Below are 19,255 nucleotides of genomic sequence, written 5' to 3'. Positions count from 1 at the left end.
TCTTCCTAACTTGCCACGTTTGATTCAAAAATCAAAGCAATATTAGAAGGTATACACTGAGTATCCTGCTTTTTACCCTGTTCTGCCCCCACCACCACCTACTTCTGGTCACTGTTATCACTAGTTTCTTTTATACTCTTCTGGTGTTTGTTTATATAAACACAAATATAACAATATAGATACAGATGTATTTTCCCTCTTCTTACACAAATGGTAGCCTACTATATATACTATTTTGCCCTTGCTTTTTTTACTGAACAATTCATGTTGGAGTTTGGGGGCTTAAATCTCCACACATAGAGAGCTTCTTCATTTCTCTTTAGAGTTATTATCTTATTACATTAGGAGTATATGCCATTGCTTATTTAACCAGCCCCTCATAAAGGAACACGTTTTTTTCAATCTTTTGCTGATGTAAAACCAGCACAGTAAATAACCTTAAATATTGTAATTTTGTATATACACAGGATATCTCTAAGATACATTTCCAAAGGTATGATTACTGAGTCAAAGAGTGAATGCATTTTTTAAGAATTTTCTATTGTTTCAATCACCTCAAAACAACAGATAATGAGGGCATCAGGGAAGGAACCTGGTGGCCGTGTTGTGCAGGCAGACTTGCATTTGATCTGGGTTTCATCCTTGATTTGGTGCACGGCTTTCGGCAAGTTACCCCTCTCTCATGGAGCCTTGGTATCACCCTCTATCAAAAGTGGGGGCTGGTCCCTATCTCAATGGAGTAATTATAAAATTAGATGACATAATGGATGGGTCTTGTCTGTACTGCCACCTTTAAGATGCTGGGATTATTAACCAAAAAAATGGCTACAAATCTGATGCCAGGCTCACTTGCTTTTTTTCTTTCTTTTTTGTTTTTAAATTATCAGATTGTAAAATGACTTTTTCTTTCTTTTGATGTACTGTTGCATCAATTTTAATATATACATAAATTTGTGTAACTACTCAAAATCAGAATACAAAATAGTAAATGTATTTTTAATTTGGATAGATGCTGGCTAGTTGCTCTCCATAAAGGTTGTCTATCCACACTGCACTATCCCCAACAATATATGAGTGACTTTTTCCTCACAGCCTTGGCAAATGATAGAGATGGTTATTTGTTTGCTGTCTGTTATTATAGCCTTCCCCATGAAGAAACACAGCAGCAGACTAGGGCCACAGCAGCTGTCTGGTCCTTCTTCTCTTGATTAAAGTTGCTTAAGCCACAAATCTGAAGCTTAAAAAGAAAAATAAATACTAAACAGAGGCCTCATATTTTAATCACATTTCAAAGCGGCTACATTCCCCATCTGCTCTTCAAACAAATAGACAGCTTAGTTTACAGCACTCTGTTATTCTGAATAACTAAAGGATAACTGAAAGAGAGTAGAAAAAGTCATCTCAATAACAGTTATATACCTTTGACATGGTAACTGTTCTTGTTCACAAGTCCCAGTGCACATACAACCTCTTTTTTCTCATCTGCCTCCTACCTAATGTCAAAACATTTAGAAATGAAAGCTGATTACGATCTTATCATGTTGAATTTTGTAAACATACTAAAAGAAAGAATGATATTAATAGAATTGGCATGAGAAAATTGGACTAAACTGTTTGAAGCATCTACTTTCTTTATTGTAGATGTAAATTAGCCACACTTAACCAAAATATTAGGTTTACAAATCTCTTGCTTATAGGCCAGATTCAGCCAACAGGCTTGTATCGCTGGCCTCACATAATCTTTCAAAATTAGGAAATATTACATTAAAATCCAGATTTTACTGAATAATGAGAATATCTGAGAATAATATGCCCATATTATCACATCACCACTGTTGGCTGGGGCATATACTCTAATTCACCACATTTTTTTTTTAAATAGAGACAAGCTGTCACCATGTTGCCTAGGCTGGTCTGGAACTCCTGAGCTCAAGCCATCAGCCTACCTCGGCCTCCCAAAGTGCCGGGATTACAGGTGTGAGCCACTGTGCCTGGCCTCTAATTCATTACATTTTTATATGTGATCATTTTATTCATTTTTTTCTACTTATTCTTCAGAATACTATATAATTTAGTAAAAATTTTTATAAGTTTTAATAGCAGCAACACTTCTTTTTATTATTAGTATTTTCAGGTATCCATATAGTATTTAGCAATAATATTTCAATTGAAAGAATTTACAGTTATTATGACTAAAGTGTTTGTTCTTACAGACATGAAATTTGCCGTTTGACTTAGTAGTTGGATTATTTAACATAAAGCTTTTTTTCCCTTTTAATACATGTACATATTTTCTTACCATTTTGGGAAACTATTACTGATTTTTATTACTTTCTGAATGATTCTTGCTTTTTATCATCTGATATATTGATTATTTCATATTCATGTATGTCATTTGACTTTTAATATATATCTTTTAAAAACTTTAGTTGCTGAGAAATGTTGTACCAAGGTTCATCAGAGTTATGATCATATTTCTTCTGCATTTCGATCCCTGAGCTGACAAGCAGACTTACCCATATAACCTCTCATTGATTTTAATTTTCCAGACTTTGCAGACCCCTGTTTATTTAAGTAAGCTGTGATCACTTTCTCACCCTACTCCCAACACTCTCTGCATTAAAATTTATCATTTTATAAACAAAGATGCAGATGATGGACATTGCTTTCTTTGTTAACACTGTACCAGAACTATGAATGCTTTGTTTATGAGCACAATTAATTAAGGTTCGCCTCTGTTTTAAAAAAGGAATTCATTTAATCTGGTTGTACTCATTTTTAAGAAGCAAAATTATTTTTATGTCTTGTCCTTTATTATTATTAGTTTTGTTATCTAAGAATAATTGCAGCCAGGACAAGGAATCTAAATGAAATAGGAACCAAAGACTTATGGTAAAGGAACCGAAGATTTACGGTAAATAGTAGTGGTAAGTTTAGTGGGACTTAGTTATGAAAAATATTTAACTGAAGGCTATTTAAATACAAGTTATAATTTTAACTGTGGGAATAAAGAAGAGCAACAAAGGATAAATGACATTTTAATTTTCATTTTTGTAATTTCTAACAAAGTTGATGATAATGCAATATGACATCTTGCCCTTATTGTTTAACTTTCTATTATGGTTTTTAAAGAGGTTCTTTTTTTTGCAAAAATATTCAGAGGGTTTTTTAGTTTTCCTAAAGGTGTCTCCAATCATTAATGTTTATATTATTCTCCTTTCAAACACCCATTGAATCATGATCCTTGCTTGTTTTCTTTATTTCACTTTTTAACTGCTCTTACTGGCTTTATTTGTGATGTGAGTAGTGTTCAAATATAATTTTCATTAACTCCGTGAAATCCCACATCTTTCCCTATATTGACTTTGCATAAATTTGCATATTTTACAGGCATAGATAGCATCCCAAAAGAACAGATATGTTTACACCATCCATTGATTAGAGAAAGACTTACCAACAAAACTTTTGTCATGAAGAGTAAGAACAGGCTCTTTTTTTTTTTATTGTACTTCAAGTTTTAGGGTACATGTGCACAATGTGCAGGTTTGTTACATATGTATCCATGTGCCATGTTGGTGTGCTGCACCCATTAACTCGTCGTCATTTAGCATTAGGTATATCTCCTAATGCTATCCCTCCCCCCTCCCCCCACCCCACAACAGTCCCCAGTGTGTGATGTTCCCCTTCCTGGGTCCATGTGTTCTTATTCTTCAATTCTCACCTATGAGTGAGAGTATGTGGTGTTTGGTTTTTTGTCCTTGCGATAGTTTCCTGAGAATGATGATTTCCAGTTTCATCCATGTCCCTACAAAGGACATGAACTCATCATTTTTATGGCGGCATAGTATTCCATGGTGTATATGTGCCACATTTTCTTAATCCAGTCTATCGTTGTTGGACATTTGGGTTGGTTCCAAGTCTTTGCTATCATGAATAGTGCCGCAATAAACATACGTGTGCATGTGTCTTTATAGCAGCATGATTTATAGTCCTTTGGGTATATACCCAGTAATGGGATGGCTGGGTCAAATGGTATTTCTAGTTCTAGATCCCTGAGGAATCGCCACACTGACTTCCACAATGATTGAATTAGTTTACAGTCCCACCAACAGTGTAAAAGTGTTGCTGTTTCTCCACATCCTCTCCAGCACCTGTTGTTTCCTGACTTTTTAATGATGGCCATTCTAACTGGTGTGAGATGGTATCTCATTGTGGTTTTGATTTGCATTTCTCTGATGGCCAGTGATGATGAGCATTTTTTCATGTGTTTTTTGGCTGCATAAATGTCTTCTTTTGAGAAGTGTCTGTTCATGTCCTTCGCCCACTTTTTGATGGGGTTGTTTGTTTTTTTCTTGTAAATTTGTTTGAGTTCCTTGTAGATTCTGGATATTAGCCCTTTGTCAGATGAGTAGGTTGTGAAAATTTTCTCCCATTCTGTAGGTTGCCTGTTCACTCTGATGGTAGTTTCTTTTGCTGTGCAGAAGCTCTTTAGTTTAATTAGATCCCATTTGTCAATTTTGGCTTTTGTTGCCATTGCTTTTGGTGTTTTAGACATGAAGTCCTTGCCCATGCCTATGTCCTGAATGGTAATGCCTAGGTTTTCTTCTAGGGTTTTTATGGTTTTAGGTCTAACATGTAAGTCTTTAATCCATCTTGAATTAATTTTTGTATAAGGTGTAAGGAATGGATCCAGTTTCAGCTTTCTACATATGGCTAGCCAGTTTCTTTAGTGTTGAGTAGGGAAGGATGTTTGAGAAGGGCCCAATTAGTGAGTGATGTATGTATCAGTCAGTTTTTTATGCTGATAGAACTTTTGATTGGGTAATGAATATTCAGGTAATGGGACCTCTCCTGTTTTGCCTTCAGTTTTCTGAATATGGGAATTGTCTTAGTCCATTTTGTGTTGCTGTGTCAGAATACCACAGATTGCATGATTTATAAAGAAAAATGTATTTCTTATGATCCTGCAGACTGGGAAGTCCAAGGTCAAGGGGCCTGAATCTGGTGAGGACCTACTTGCGACATCATCCCAATGGCCAAAAGCAGAACAGCAATAGAGCATGTGTGTAAGATAGAGCAAGAGAGTGTCAAACTCACTTTTATAACAAACTCACTCTCACAATAATGAACCCATCCTATGATAACAACATTAATTCATTTATGAGGGCAGAGCCCTCGTAACCTAATCACTTCTTGAAACTCCTACTTCTCAACGTTGTTGCATTGGGGATTACATTTGCAACACGTGAACTTTGGGGGACACATTCACTCTGTAGCACAAATGGTGAATTTCTGGATAGCAAGATTCTGAAGCCTTTCAAGTTTTTATAAATGCTTTCTCATCTCAAATAACTCATCAACTATGGCATTTTTAAGTACCATGAAAGTGTGTGTTATGTTGGGGTGTGTGTGTGTATAAACTTCAGACCTTTAAAAAAGTGATTTCTTCACAGTAATAAGATGGAAATTCATTCATAGCATTGACTAAAGTGGGCTGTCAGTGTTGATAGTGACATTTATTTAGCATGAATAATGTTTTACTATCCAAGAAAGACATTTTGCTATGTCATAGCTGTGAACCAAAAGAACCTAGCACCAATTGATTCACCATTATATTATAATAGATGCTCCAAAAACAAATACATACCAAGGGAAAAAAGCCCTGATGATCAGACTAGGTGAACCATAGGTGCAATTAACTACTCAATGCAGGGATGTGTTTAGTGTAATCTATCACAAGATACTTTGTTAGAAGTGAGTCTTGAAGTAGAAATAATAAAAAGGAAAAAAAAACAGTGATCTAAAAATGAAATGATTAAATGTTATAAACACTAAACAGAATTTTTTAAAGGCTGATGCTTATGGTTCAAAGACTTTTGAATAATGTAAAGACCAAGACTTTTCTACGTTTTCTATATATTTAGTAAGTTCTGTAATTAATAAATCTTATCCTAACCTGAAGTGATCTTTCTCATCTGAATTTCCAGAGGCTTCATTTTTCTATATTATATCTTTGACAAATAATTTTGTGCAGACCCTGAACAACTCTTCTGCTATTTTTTGAAACTATTTATTTAAATCTCATATGGTTGTTGAACTACTTTTGTGCTTACAACTTCCCAAACAAACTATAAGCTTCATTCATTACAGTGTCTTGCTAATAGTAGAAATGGCCAAAACAGTTTTTTTTATTTGACTCAAGCTGATATAAACTCATTCTTTTCCAGAATAAGAAAAAGTAACTTTACTCCTATTTAGTGTATAGTACATTTATCTCATAAATCTATGCAAAGCCTTTATAGCAAATATTAACAATTTCTCCTTTTATGAAACTTATAATGAGTTCTTCCTTCAATATAGGTTGAGTGGAATTTTAGATTCATGTTCTAGAGATTTGCTAAGACAATAGTGCTCATGAGGGTAAAATGACATGTTTGTGAAAATGTCCAGAAACAGGTATTTTCTTATACTGTGGGTAGGTATAAATTAGTACGACTCTTGGAAAACAACTAATCTATGTATGTTTACCATACCTAAAGATATTATTATCCTTTAACTCAGTTTCTAAAAATCTATTCTAAGGAAGCATAGAAAAAGCATTATCTACAGGAAACTTTACAACATTATTTATAACAACTAAATTTGGAAACAACCTAAATGATAAACAATAGTGAATGGTAATGAACAAATTACAATGCAACAATGTGATGTTACTATACATAATGTTTTCAAATAATTTGCTTAAATGTGGACTTTCTTTTTAAAAATGTACGAAATTTAGTATTGTCAGTGCTTTGCAAAATATGAAAGCAGAAAAACAGTCTGAGAAAGTTATGCAAAAATATCTACAGTTTTAACAGTTATTTGGTTTTAAGTAATAGGACTGTTTTCATTCTTACACTTATTTGTATTCTCTAATAATCCTATAAAAATCATGTATTACCTTTTTTTTTTTTTTTTTTTTTTTGAGATGGAGTCTCATTGTGTCATCCAGGCTGGAGTGCAGTAGCACAATCTTAGCTCACTGCAACCTGTACCTCCCAAGCTCAAGCAATTATCCTGCCTCAGCCTCCCAAGTAGCTGGGATTACAAGCGCCCACCACCATGGCCAGCTTATTTTTTTGTATTTTTAGTAGAGACAGTGTTTCACCATGTTGACCAGGCTGATCTTGAACGCCTGACCTCAGGTGACCTACTTGCCTCAGCCTCCCAAAGTCCTGGGATAATAGGCGTGAGTCACTGCACCCAGCCAAAAATCATGTATTACTTTTTAAATGAATGGAAAAGTAAGTTGCTTTTTTTAAATCTAAGAAACAATAAACACTTAAATCATTCTCTTGGGAATGATTTGCCTTTTTAACAGGTTTTAGGAACTTCAGAATAAAAAAGGGGAACTAGAGCAGTTTAAAGTACTGAGCAACTGATCAAATTCACCGTTGCACTGCCGTGACTCTCCTTCTAGATGAAACAGGCCTCAATATAAATTATCAATCTCATACTTTAACTGACCTTCTCTTGACTTATCAATACTAAGCCTAATGACTGTATGTTTTCAGTGTGACAACCCCAGGCTCTTCCCCACTCATTATTTTCTCTTCATTTCCTTTTACTTAGTACAGTATTTTTAATGTTCATCAATATTGTAGTGTGTATCAGTGATTTTTTCATTTCTATTACCAAATAATATTTCAGTTATGAATATACCACATTTCATTTTATTCATCAATTGATGAATATTTGAGTAGTTTCTACTTTTTAGCTGTTGTGAATAATAATACTATAAATATTTGTGTACAAGTTTTTATATGAATGTATATTTTAATTGCTCTTTGTTATGTGACTAGGAATAGAATTACTGACTCATATGTTAACTTTATGTTTAACATTTGAGAGACTGTCAGGCTGTTTTCCAAAACAGCTGCACCATTTACAGTCCTACCAAGTGTGTATGAGGGTTTCAGTTTCTCCACATCTTTGTCAAAACATGCTTTATTTATCTGTCATGTCTATTCCATTGATCTGTATGTGTCTATCTCTTTGTAGGTACCACACTATCTTAATTACTGTAGCTTTGATAAGTTTGAAATAAGGAGGTAAGAGTCCTCCAATTTTGTTCCTGTTTTTTTTAAATGGTGTGTTTGGGCTATTCTACTTTCCATCAATTTCCATGTGAATTTTAAGATCAACTTACCAATTTTAGCAACAAAGCCAGCTGGGATTTTGATAGAGATTACATTGAATCAGTAGATCAATTTGGAGAATTTTATCATCTTAACAATAGTAGAGCTCAGATCCATGAACATGAGATGTCTTTGTATTCATTTAAGTCTCTAATTTCTTTCACTGATATTTTGTAGTTTTTAAAATGTAAGTTTACTCTTCCTTTGTTAAATCTATTCACAAATATTTTAATTTTTTAATACAATTTTAGATGGAATTGTTTTATTATTTCATTTCAGATTATTTATTGCCGGTTTAGAGAAAATAACCAATTTTTTTTAACATTGAGTCAATGGCAACAGAAAATGATTGATTTTTGTATATTGATCTTGTATCCTACAATCTTGCTGAACTTGTTAATTTTTGTAGATTTTTAGAACATTCCTTTGGCTTTCTTATATATAAAATCAGTGTAATGCCTATCAAAATACCAATGACATCCTTCACCGAAATAGAAAAAACAATCCTAAAATTTATATGGAATCACAAAAAATCCAAAATAACCAAAGCTGCTTTAAGCAAAAGAACAAAACTGGAGGAATCACATTACCTGACTTCAAATATACTACAGAGTTATACTAACTGAAAACAGCATGGTGCTGGCATAAAAAGACGCATAGACCAATGGAACAGAATGAGAACCTAGAAACAAATCCATACACATACAGTGAACTCATTTTTGACAAAAGTGCCAGAAGCATACGCTGAGGGAAAAGATAGTCTTTTCAATAATTGGTCCTGGGAAAACTCAATATTCGTACGCAAAAGAATGAAACTAGACCCCTATCTCTCACCATAAACAAAAACCAAGTCAAAATACATTAAAGACTTACATCTAAGACCTCAAACTATGAAATTACTACAAAAAAACATTGGAGTAGCTCTCTAAGACATCGATCTGGGCAAATATTTCTTGAGCAACACCCCATGAGCACAGGCAGCCAGAGCAAAAGTGGACAAGTGAGATCACATTAAGTTAAAAAGCCTCTGCACAGCAAAGGAAACAGCCAAGAAAGTGAAGAGACAGCAAACAGAATGGGAGAAAGTATTTGCAAACTACCTATCTGACAAAGGATTAATAACCAGAATATGTAAGGAGCTCATAAACTTTACAGGAAAAAAAAATCTAACAATACAACTTAAAAATGGGCAAAAGATTTGATTGAATGGACATTTCTCAAAAGAAGACATACAAATAGCAAACAGATATATGAAAGTGCTCAGTCATTAATCATCAGAAATGCAAATCGAGACTACAATGAGGTATCTTCTCACCCCAATTAAAATGACCTATATCCAAAAGATAGGCAATAACAAATGCTAGCTAGGATGTGGAAAAAAAGGAACCCTCCTACAATGTTGGTGGGAGTGCAAGTTAGTACAGCCACTATGGACAACAGTCTGGAGGTTCCTTTAAAAACTAAAAATAGAGCTACCATATGATCCAGCAATCTCACTGCTGAGTATATACCCAAAAGAAAGGAAATCAGCATATTGAAGATAATCTATGCAGTCCCATGTTTGTTGCAGCACTGTTTACAGTAGCTAGAGATTTGGAAGCAAGCTAAGTGTTCATCAGCAGATGAATGGATAAAGAAAATGTGGTGCCTATACACAACAGAGTACCATTCAGCCATTAAAAAAAAAGGGATCCAATCATTTTCAACAACATGGATGGAACTGGAGATCATTATGCTAAGTGAAATAAGCCAGGCACAGAAAGACAAACAATGCATGCTCCCACTCATTTGCGGAATTAAACAAAACAATTGGCCAGGTGCAGTGTGGCTCATGCCTCTAATCCCAACACTTTGAGAAGCCGAGGTCAGGTGGATCACTCGAGCCCAGGAGTTCGAGACCAGCCTGGGCAAGATAGTGAAACCTTGCCTCAAAAAAAAAAAAAAAAAAAAAATTAGCTTGGCATGGTGGCATGTGTCTGTAGTCCCAACTCCCTGGGAGGCTATGGTTGCCAGAGGCTGGGAAGGGTAGTAGGGGGATTGGGGGAGAGGTGGGGATGGCTAATGGGTACAAAAACTATAAAGAATGAATAAAATCTACTATTGTATTTTGATAGCATAATAGAGTGACTATAGTTAACAATAACTTAATTGTATATTTTAAACTTAAAGAATGTAATGGTTTATATCTCAAAGGATAAATGCCTGAGGGGATGGATACCCCAGTCTCCATGATGTGTTTATTTCACATTGCATGCCTGTATCAAAACATCTCCTGTACCCCGTAAATATATATACCTACTATGTACCTACAAAAATTTTTTTAAAAAAGATCATATCATCTTAAATCGAGATAGTCTTACCTCTATCTTAGTCTTTCCCAATCTGTGTGCCTTTTATTTCATTTTCTTGTCTAGTTTCCTTGGCTAGAACTTCCAGTATAATGTTGAATAGAAGTGGCAAGACTAGATAATTTTTGTTCCTGATCTGGGGGGAAAACATGCATTCATTCACCATTAAGTATGATCTGAACTGTGGATTTTCCATAAATGTCCTTTAATGGTTGAGGAAGTGCCCTTCTACTTCTTGTTTGTTGAATATTTTTTAAATGAAGGGGTGTCAGATTTTGTCACATGCTTACTCTGTGCTCGTTTATGTTATTCTTGTCCGATATATTTCTATATGTGATAGGCCCAACAGTACTTTATCCTACAATATTGTTTTGTACAATTTCTTTTTTGATCAATTAAGGAAAGAAGGAGACGAAATATGCATTCATTGTATCTTTTATAATTACTTTTACTTGTGCTGCCCCTTTTTGTTTTCTTGATGTCAGATTATCAACTGGATTCTTGAAGAAGTTTCTTTAGTATTTCTTGTAATGCAGGTAGATGTGTTATCAATAAATTTTCTCAGTTTCGGTTTCCTTGGAACATACTTATTTCACGTTCCTTTTTGAAATAGAGTTTGGCCAGAATGAAGTTTTTTTTTTTTTTTTTTTTTTTCTTGAAACGGAGTCTCGCTCTGTCGCCCAGGCTGGAGTGCAGTGGCGCAATCTCAGCTCACTGCAAGCTCCACCTCCCGGGTTCACGCCATTCTCCTGCCTCAGCCTCCCGAGTAACTGGGACTACAGGTGCCCACCACCACGCCCGGCTAATTTTTTGTATTTTTAGTAGAGACGGGGTTTCACTGTGTTAGCTAGGATGGTCTTGATCTCCTGACCTCGTGATCTGCCCGCCTCGGCCTCCCAAAGTGCTGGGATTACAGTTTTTTTTGTTGTTGTTGTTGTTTTTGAGATAGAGCTGGCTCCATTGCCTAGGCTGGAGTGCAGTGGTACGATCTCGGCTCACTGCAACCTCCACCTCCCGGGTTCAAGGGATTCTCGTGCCTCAGCCTCCCGAGTAGCTGATATTACAGCCACACACCACCATGCCCAGATGATTTTTTTTTGTATTTTTGGTAGAGACAGGCTTTCACTATGTTGCCCAAGCTGGTCTTGAACTCCTGGCCTCCAGTGATCTGCACACCTCTGCCTCCCAAAGTGCTGGGATTACAGGCGTGAGCCACCATGTCCAGCCCAGAATTAAAATTTTTAAGTAACAAGTTTTGGGGTTTTGTTTTCCTGTCAGCACTTTGTTTATATCATCCCACTGCCTTCTGGTCTCCATTGTTTCTGATGAGAAATCAGCCACTGATCTTTTTGAGCTTCCCTCGTATGTGAGGAATTATTTTTCTCTTACCACATTCAAGATTTTCTCTCCCTTGAACATTTTCACTTTGATGTGTCTGAGTATGATTCTCTCTGTCCTCATCCTACTTGGAATTTGTTGAGCTTCTTCAGTAGGTCAATTAGTGAATTTTCATCAAATTTGAGAAGTTTCCAGCCATTATTTCTTTGAATATTATTTTGTTTATTTCTCTCATCTCCTTCTGGTACCCGTCTTATGCATATGCTGCTGTGTTTAGTGGTGTCCCACATTTCTCTGAGGCTCTGTTGTTTACTACATTCTTTTTGCTCTGTGCTTTCATTACATAATCTCTATCAATCTATCATCGTGTTCACTGATTCTTTATTCTGCCAACGGAAATCTATGATTGAGCCCCTCTAGTGAATTTCTTATTTCATTGTGTTATATATTTATTTCCATCCAGAATTTCCACCTTTCTCTTTTTTTAAAATCCGTAGTCTTTGCTTTATTGTGTGCAAAGAGTATTAGTGGCTTTTGAGCTTCCTGCATTTCTATTTCTTGGTGTTTGATTCTCTCCAAAACAACCAGAGAAGAAATAAGGCAGAAAGCATGTCCTCCTCACGGTCTCCACTCAGTTCCGAGACTAATAGAAAAGAATGTAACCAGACTCTGAGTTCTTTGCGATATCTGAGGTCAATACGTAGAATTCTTCAGTAATTTGTGAATTCATTTTTTTCTACAGTGTCATCAAAGAACAAGCAGAAATCTTGATTCTTAACTATTACAATATAATGGCCTCACCTGTGACCACTTCCACAGTAAATCATAATAGCAACAAGGTCGTGCATTCTGTCTGGATTGGTTGCATCCCCTGAAGTGTTACACAGACAAAGTTCTAAACGAAAAACTACCTAGTAAGAAAGTTTCGTACATCGGTGAATTTAATCCGTATATTTAAATCTTTTCAGATGTAGAGCTATAATCATGGGTGCTTTTTAAACTTTCATTCGTGTGCTTCCTATTTGCCACAACACTCTTCACAGTAATGTCTGTATTCACTTCATAGAGTTTCTGTGTTAAAAACCCTTAAACAGTGAATAACTGATGTATTTTGTTCTATATCACAGGAAGTTCTTTAAAATCTTCATCTTTGCTCTTATAGTTTCACAAGTAATACATCTAGTTTCATTAGTTAATGTTTTCTGAAAAATTTCATGAACCTACATTGGGTCTGGTGTGCTGTTGTTATTTTCAGTATCAATATTACCATTTGGTACGTGACCATTTTGTTTATCCTGCGTTCTCTCTTCTTATAGAATATCAGCAATTGTATTTAGTAGGTAATTTAAGAACCCATGGGTATCTTGTTGCATGCAGAAAATCTCATTTTCTTTCTGTAATCTTGTTTTGAACTTCTCGGGAGATATTACTTCAACCTTTTCCTTCTGTGTGGCTACACTGTGGAAGAAAGTTGCTGAGCACATTAAAATTTTCCTTCTACCTAGGTTGTCTTATATGCTAGAACTTTTTCCTGAAATGGATGACAAAAATAAAGTGCATGAAGAACTGAATTCCCAAAATTGCACAAGTTCCCCAAATTGGCTAACCCAAAAGTGCCCATTGCAGGTATTCCCAAAATTGACTAATCCAAAATAGTGCTCATTGACTGGAAGCTGTTCTGGGCCAATCTCTTTCTCTCATGTTGAAGCACTGGCACTCCTGGTCCAGATGGAGGCAGGGGAGGAGAGAAGCCAGGCCACCCGCTTGCATTGCAAAGCATGGGCTGCAAACCCACACACCAAACCTGCCCGGCCACCATTGCCCGATTTTTTTTTACAATTTCTGTCTCTGTATTAATATTGTATATCTGTTAAAATGTTGTAATCATACTTTCCTTTTGTTCTTTAAGCATAGTTTGCTTTAGTTCTTGAAATATATATACACATATTTTTTTTTTTGGATACAGAGTCCTGCTCTGTCGCCCAGGCTGGACTGGAGAGTACAGTGGCACAACTTTGGCTCACTGCAACCTCCGCATCCCGGGTTCAAGCAGTTCTCTTGCCTCAGCTTCCCAAATAGCTGGGATTACAGGCACCTGCCAGCACACCTAATTGTTTTTATTTTTTGTACTTGTAGTAGAAACAGGGTTTCACCATGTTGGCCAGGCTGGTCTGGAACTCCTGACTTCAAGTGATCTGCCCACCTCAGCCTCCCAACATGCTGGCATTTACAGGCGTGAGTTACCGTGTCTGGCCTCTTTGCATATCTTATAATATTTTATTGAAAACTGGACTTTCTAGATAGCATATTGTAGCAATTCTGAATATTAGTCCTCAATACTTGTCATTGTTGTTGGCCTGTTTATTCATTTAATGACTTCCCTGGACTATTTTAACAAAATCTATTCACCACCTATGTGAAGCTTCTGATGTTACTCTTCAGAGCACGCAGCCTTTCCCATGCATATAGTCCTCCTGGGATGACAGTAGCTATGATAGACCCCCTTGACTGTCTCTTTCCCTGATCTGTTATGCTGTTTGCTTCTATTGGTATCATACCTACCTGTTAAGCTCTACTAATTGCTGGGGTAATGCTTTATTGTTTCCAGTAATACCCCAGGGAACAAATTGCTGTAGTCTGTTCCAATTAAATTCTGTCCCCTATACTGAACTAATTTTGAGGCCATTCTTTGAAGTTTATTCTGACGCCAGGAGGATTGTTCCTAACTGCCTCTTTGATTCTGTCTGGCAAATACCTTCATGTTTTGGGGAGTGTTTTTCTGTTTTGTTTAATAACTGATATCCAGTCATTTCCTATTGTTCACCGAGATGACCTACTACTTAGCTTATTTCTCTCATGGAGATACTAGCCTCCTCTTGCTTACCATCAAAATCTTCATTGTTTCAAGAGCACTCCTGGGCTTGAACTCTCCCTCACTCTATTCTCAATAAAGTCAGTTCTCTTGGGGAGAGCTTTGGAGTTCTCTGTTCTTATGACATTCTCCTCCCCCTGGGCAAAATCTTGGAACTACTAGCCTGAAGCTAAGATTAGGAACAGCAGCCCACTTTTCATGCAGTGGCAAACCTGTTTTATGAGCAGAGCAGTGTGCAGAGGACTAGCCTCTAATCTCTTGGCTTGCTTCTCCCAGCATGGAACCTGTGCCCTAAGGGCGAGCTGGGGCATGAATGCTTTAAGCTCCAGTGTTCTCAGTCTACTTCACCTGGAGTAGAAGAACTTTTGCTCTACAGGTAAGGTCTTGGTGCAGAAAGGGAACCCCTGGCCTCTCAGCTGTACTTGAGTAGAATTTTACATCTGCAGTACATAGCTGGGGTCATGAGAAATGTTGATGGCTTGCCTTCTGTGGAAGATATCAGAGCCCTTGGCTGGGAGGTGGGGAGAAGGGGAGCCCTATAATCTTGACCACACCTACCTGGAGTGGAGCCTCTGTCCTGCTGAGCTGGTGAGTGGGAGTGAGGAAGGCAGTGGGTTGTGACTCAAGTGCCAGTGACTCTCTTTGTTCTTCCCAAGAGTTAGTAAATTGTCTTGCATAAATGTTTCTTCATTGGCTGTGTGCCCTTAAGACAATTTTCAGAGATTTTAAATGATTGTATTTTTATAATTTTTTATCAGTTGTGGTTGTTTCACTGGGGAGCCCCTCACTCCTCATCCATTCCAGAAGTCAGTCTGGGCTATTATCTTTTGGACAGTATCCCATAAACCTCTCTTCTTCTTCTCAGAAGGAGCTTTATTACTGTATGATTTATAATTTATCAATATATTGCTTGTAGCTGTAGAAATCGGCATCATGCCATAAACCACTTTGTACACTGCATGTCAATAAATTACAGCATCCTCATATATCAATATTGTATGTATAGACTTAGTGCCAACATGTATGAATAGGCACAACCTAACATAAGTACACCTGTTTATATACATGGCATTCTGTAGGTCATATACAAGGAAAGAGAATAAGCAATTCTGGATTACAGCCAATCTCAGTTGTAGTCATGCTATGGCCTCCAAATCCAGTGTGACAAAGCAAGGATAGGGAAACTTTCTCTTTTCCCCATCCTTGATGGTACCCCAGTTAACCAGGATATGCCATGCCAAGCCAGGCTCTTTTCCTTCTCTAGCAGTTTCTTCCTAGAACCTCCTGGCAGAAGGTGGGCTTTGCTCCGTCCTCTGTTTAAAGAACTTTCTTTCTTTCTTTCTTTCTTTTGAAACAGAGCCTAGCTCTGTCGCCCAGGCTGGAGTGCAGTGACATGTTCTGGCTCTCTGCAACCTCTGCCTCCCAGGTTCAAGCGATTCTTCTGCCTCAGGCTCCTGAGTAGCTGGGATTCCAGGCATGCACCACCACACCCGGCTAATTTTTGTATTTGTAGTAGAGACAGGGTTCCTCCATGTTGGTCAGGCTGGCCTTGAACTCCTGGCCTCATGTGATCCACTTGCCTCAGCCTCCCAAAGTGCTGGGATTACAGGAATGAGCCACCATGCCTGGCCTAAAGAACTTTCTTTTAAGAACTTTGTCTAAAGTTGTTTGGAACTTTAGGAGTTCTTCTTTGCTCCTGCAACCCTCTGTTCTCTCCAAATGTTCATTGACTACTAATGCTCTATTCTATTTCACCTGAGAAAAATGAAGGACCGACCTTCTGGATCTATTGCTTAAGCCTTCAGGTGCCTGCATACAAGATATATAAAAGGCTCAGTTTTATTCCATTTCCTGGGGTGTTTTGTTTTGTTTTAATAACTGATATCCAGTCATTTCCTATTTTGTTCACTGAAGTGTCATGTTATGTTTTACCCATATGCAGAGTTAATAATTTTCTATTATGTATGATCTCCATTTTCAAAAATGTCTGAGGACCTGTAGAGTACACTTTAAATGCTTCAGGAAGTCAGTCATAACCTTTTATATTTGCCCATAGTTTGCTTTCTTGCCTCATCTCTGATCTCCCTGAGCTCCATTTATACTGGGCCAAAAACTTACTGCTTTCTCTTAAGCAGACCATCTATTTTATGTGTCAGTGCTTTTGCTTTCACAGATACTTAACCAAATGATTGTCACAGAATATCCTAATAGTAATATGAGATATCAGGGACCCAGTCCATACCTATTGAATAAGTAACTACATTTGGGGATTTTTTTTTTTTTTTTTGAGATGGAGTTTCACTGTTGTTGCCCAGGCTGGAGTGCAGTGGCGTGATCTCAGCTCACTGTAACCTCCACCTCCCAGGTTCGAGCGATTCTCCTGCCTTAGCCTCCCGAGTAGCTGGGATTACAGGTGTCCACCACCACATCCAGCTAATTTTTTGTATTTTTAGTAGAGACAGGGTTTCATCATGTTGGCCAGGCTGGTCTCGAACTCCTGACATATCATCCACCTGCCTTGGCCTCCCAAAGTGCTGGGATTACAGACATGAGCCATTGCACCCGGCCATGGGGATTGTTTTTTAGAAAGCTCTTCATTTGATTCTAAAGCTACTTAAGAACCAATGCTATTCTCTCTTCTTTTCCTGCAGTGTCCTCCCTATCATCACTTGCTTTCACTTTGCTTGACAAAGTCTTGCTTAACAAAAAGAAGAAAGAAAGAAAAAAAACTAGACACAACTAAAATATTACCTTCCTTGAAAAGTTGTTCTCAATTCTGTCTGTATTCCTCAGCTAGTGAATATTTGTTATTCTTGGATAATTAGTATTAGAATTCTCTTTCTGGGTTTAGGGAGTACCCTACATTCGGAATCAGAGATATTTTCTATCTTACAGGCTTAAAATGCCAACTACTTACTCTCCCAGTCTCTGTTACACATTGGGCATGAGTCCATAAACAGGACTGCCAATCAGACATACTCACCACAGACTTTGAAACAAAAATTAGAGACATGAAAAAAATGTAGACTACAGACTCCATTTCTGGAGTCTTCATTTCTGAAGTAGCAGCTACTTCCAGTTTCCAAATATAACAGAAAAGTTATTATAGTGGCAACATCTATCCTGCAGCTTCCAGACAGTAGCATTGCATGCCGCACGCTCCTTTCCTGGTTGGGTAACTCCCAAAGCTGTTTCTATAGCATTCTGAAGAATTCTGTGAGGTGCTTCCTATCCTTTAATAAATGTATTTTCTGCTGAAATTACAAGTTGGTTTCTATTGCTGGTAACTAAGATGGAGGGACACCACTGTACCCCTAAAGCACTTCATTCATAAGCCAATATAGCAATAAACCAAACTCTCTTACAGTTAATTGCCAATAGAATATGAGTTAACTGAGTCAAGAAGGAAAGAAAGCACATTCTAGGCAGAAAAGCATAGCGGGAGCCTGTGTAGCTGGAAGGAACATAGAAGATAAGAGAGACTAAAGGAACAGTGTGTCTGGAAGATAAAGTGAAGTAACCGGTGGAGAGTGTCAATGGATAGGAAATTGTTAGAGGAATTCGGTAACTGAACCATACTGTTAGCAGTGGTGAATCCATATGGGTTTGCAACAACCTCAATTCTTACCTCCTCAGAAGAAATAATTCAACAAAGGGGCATAAGGGCAGAGTGGGAGACTGAAGCAAGTTTTAGAGCAGGAGTGAAAGTTTATTAAAAAGCTTTAGAGCAGGAAGGAAGGGAAGTAAAGTAACTTGGAAGAGGGCCAAGCAGGTGATTTGACAGATCAAGTGCACGGTTTGACCTTTGACTTGGGATTTTGTATGTTGGCATGTTTCTAGGGGAATTACGTCCCTTTTCCCCTGATTCTTCCCTCGGGGTGGGCTGTCCTCATGAGCAGTGGCCTGCCAGCACTTGGGAGGGGCTATATGCATAGTATATTCACTGGAATTGTACACGTGCTCACTTGAGGCATTCTTTCCTTACCAGTCTAGTGTTCTCAGAAGAAGGTCGTATACCAAACTCTACCATTTCGCTTCTTAGTGTACATGCTTGACCCCACTTGCCTAACTCCTGAAATCTTATCAGAAAGCTGCTGATCACCAGTTTCAGGTGTTTCTATCTATTGGGAGACTGCCTTTCCCTGGCACCAGCTGTGACCAATTATTATTTTAGAGAGACAGACCATCCGCCTGACTATCACCTGATGGTTGCCTGACATTCTTGATTGGGGATGGGGGGCCCGCTCCTGCCTTGCTCATGTCTGACTAGCTACCTACTGTAACAATACTAGCTGTGTAAGACCATGCGAAGATATTTTTAAATTCAAAATAACATAAAGCTATTGGGTCTTTATAAATGGCAGATATTATGCCCAGATTCATATTTTGAAAAAAATCCTCTTGCTGTGGGCATGAAGAATAGATTGGAGGTGGGAAAATACTGGTGATTTTAGTTGGATTTGTGATTTGCTGATAGTGTTAAGTTCTGTATTATTGTTCCAAGTGATCACTGCCTC

General features: G+C 37.4%; 1 protein-coding gene and 1 pseudogene across 4 annotated transcripts in view; one reads left to right on the top strand and one right to left on the bottom strand.

Annotated features, from left to right (window-relative positions):
• MBD5 (methyl-CpG binding domain protein 5) overlaps positions 1-19,255 on the top strand; it is a 466,846-nt gene that overhangs the window by 255,503 nt on the left and 192,088 nt on the right. The gene's annotated exons all lie outside the window — the stretch shown is intronic.
• LOC105738906 overlaps positions 12,498-19,255 on the bottom strand; it is a 33,450-nt pseudogene continuing 26,692 nt past the window's right edge.

The sequence above is a fragment of the Nomascus leucogenys genome, chromosome 20 (genome assembly GCF_006542625.1).
Source record: "Nomascus leucogenys isolate Asia chromosome 20, Asia_NLE_v1, whole genome shotgun sequence".
In the NCBI taxonomy this organism is placed as follows: Eukaryota; Metazoa; Chordata; class Mammalia; order Primates; family Hylobatidae; genus Nomascus; species Nomascus leucogenys.
Note: the sequence above shows the minus strand (reverse complement) of the source record. Positions and strands in the feature narration are given on the sequence as shown.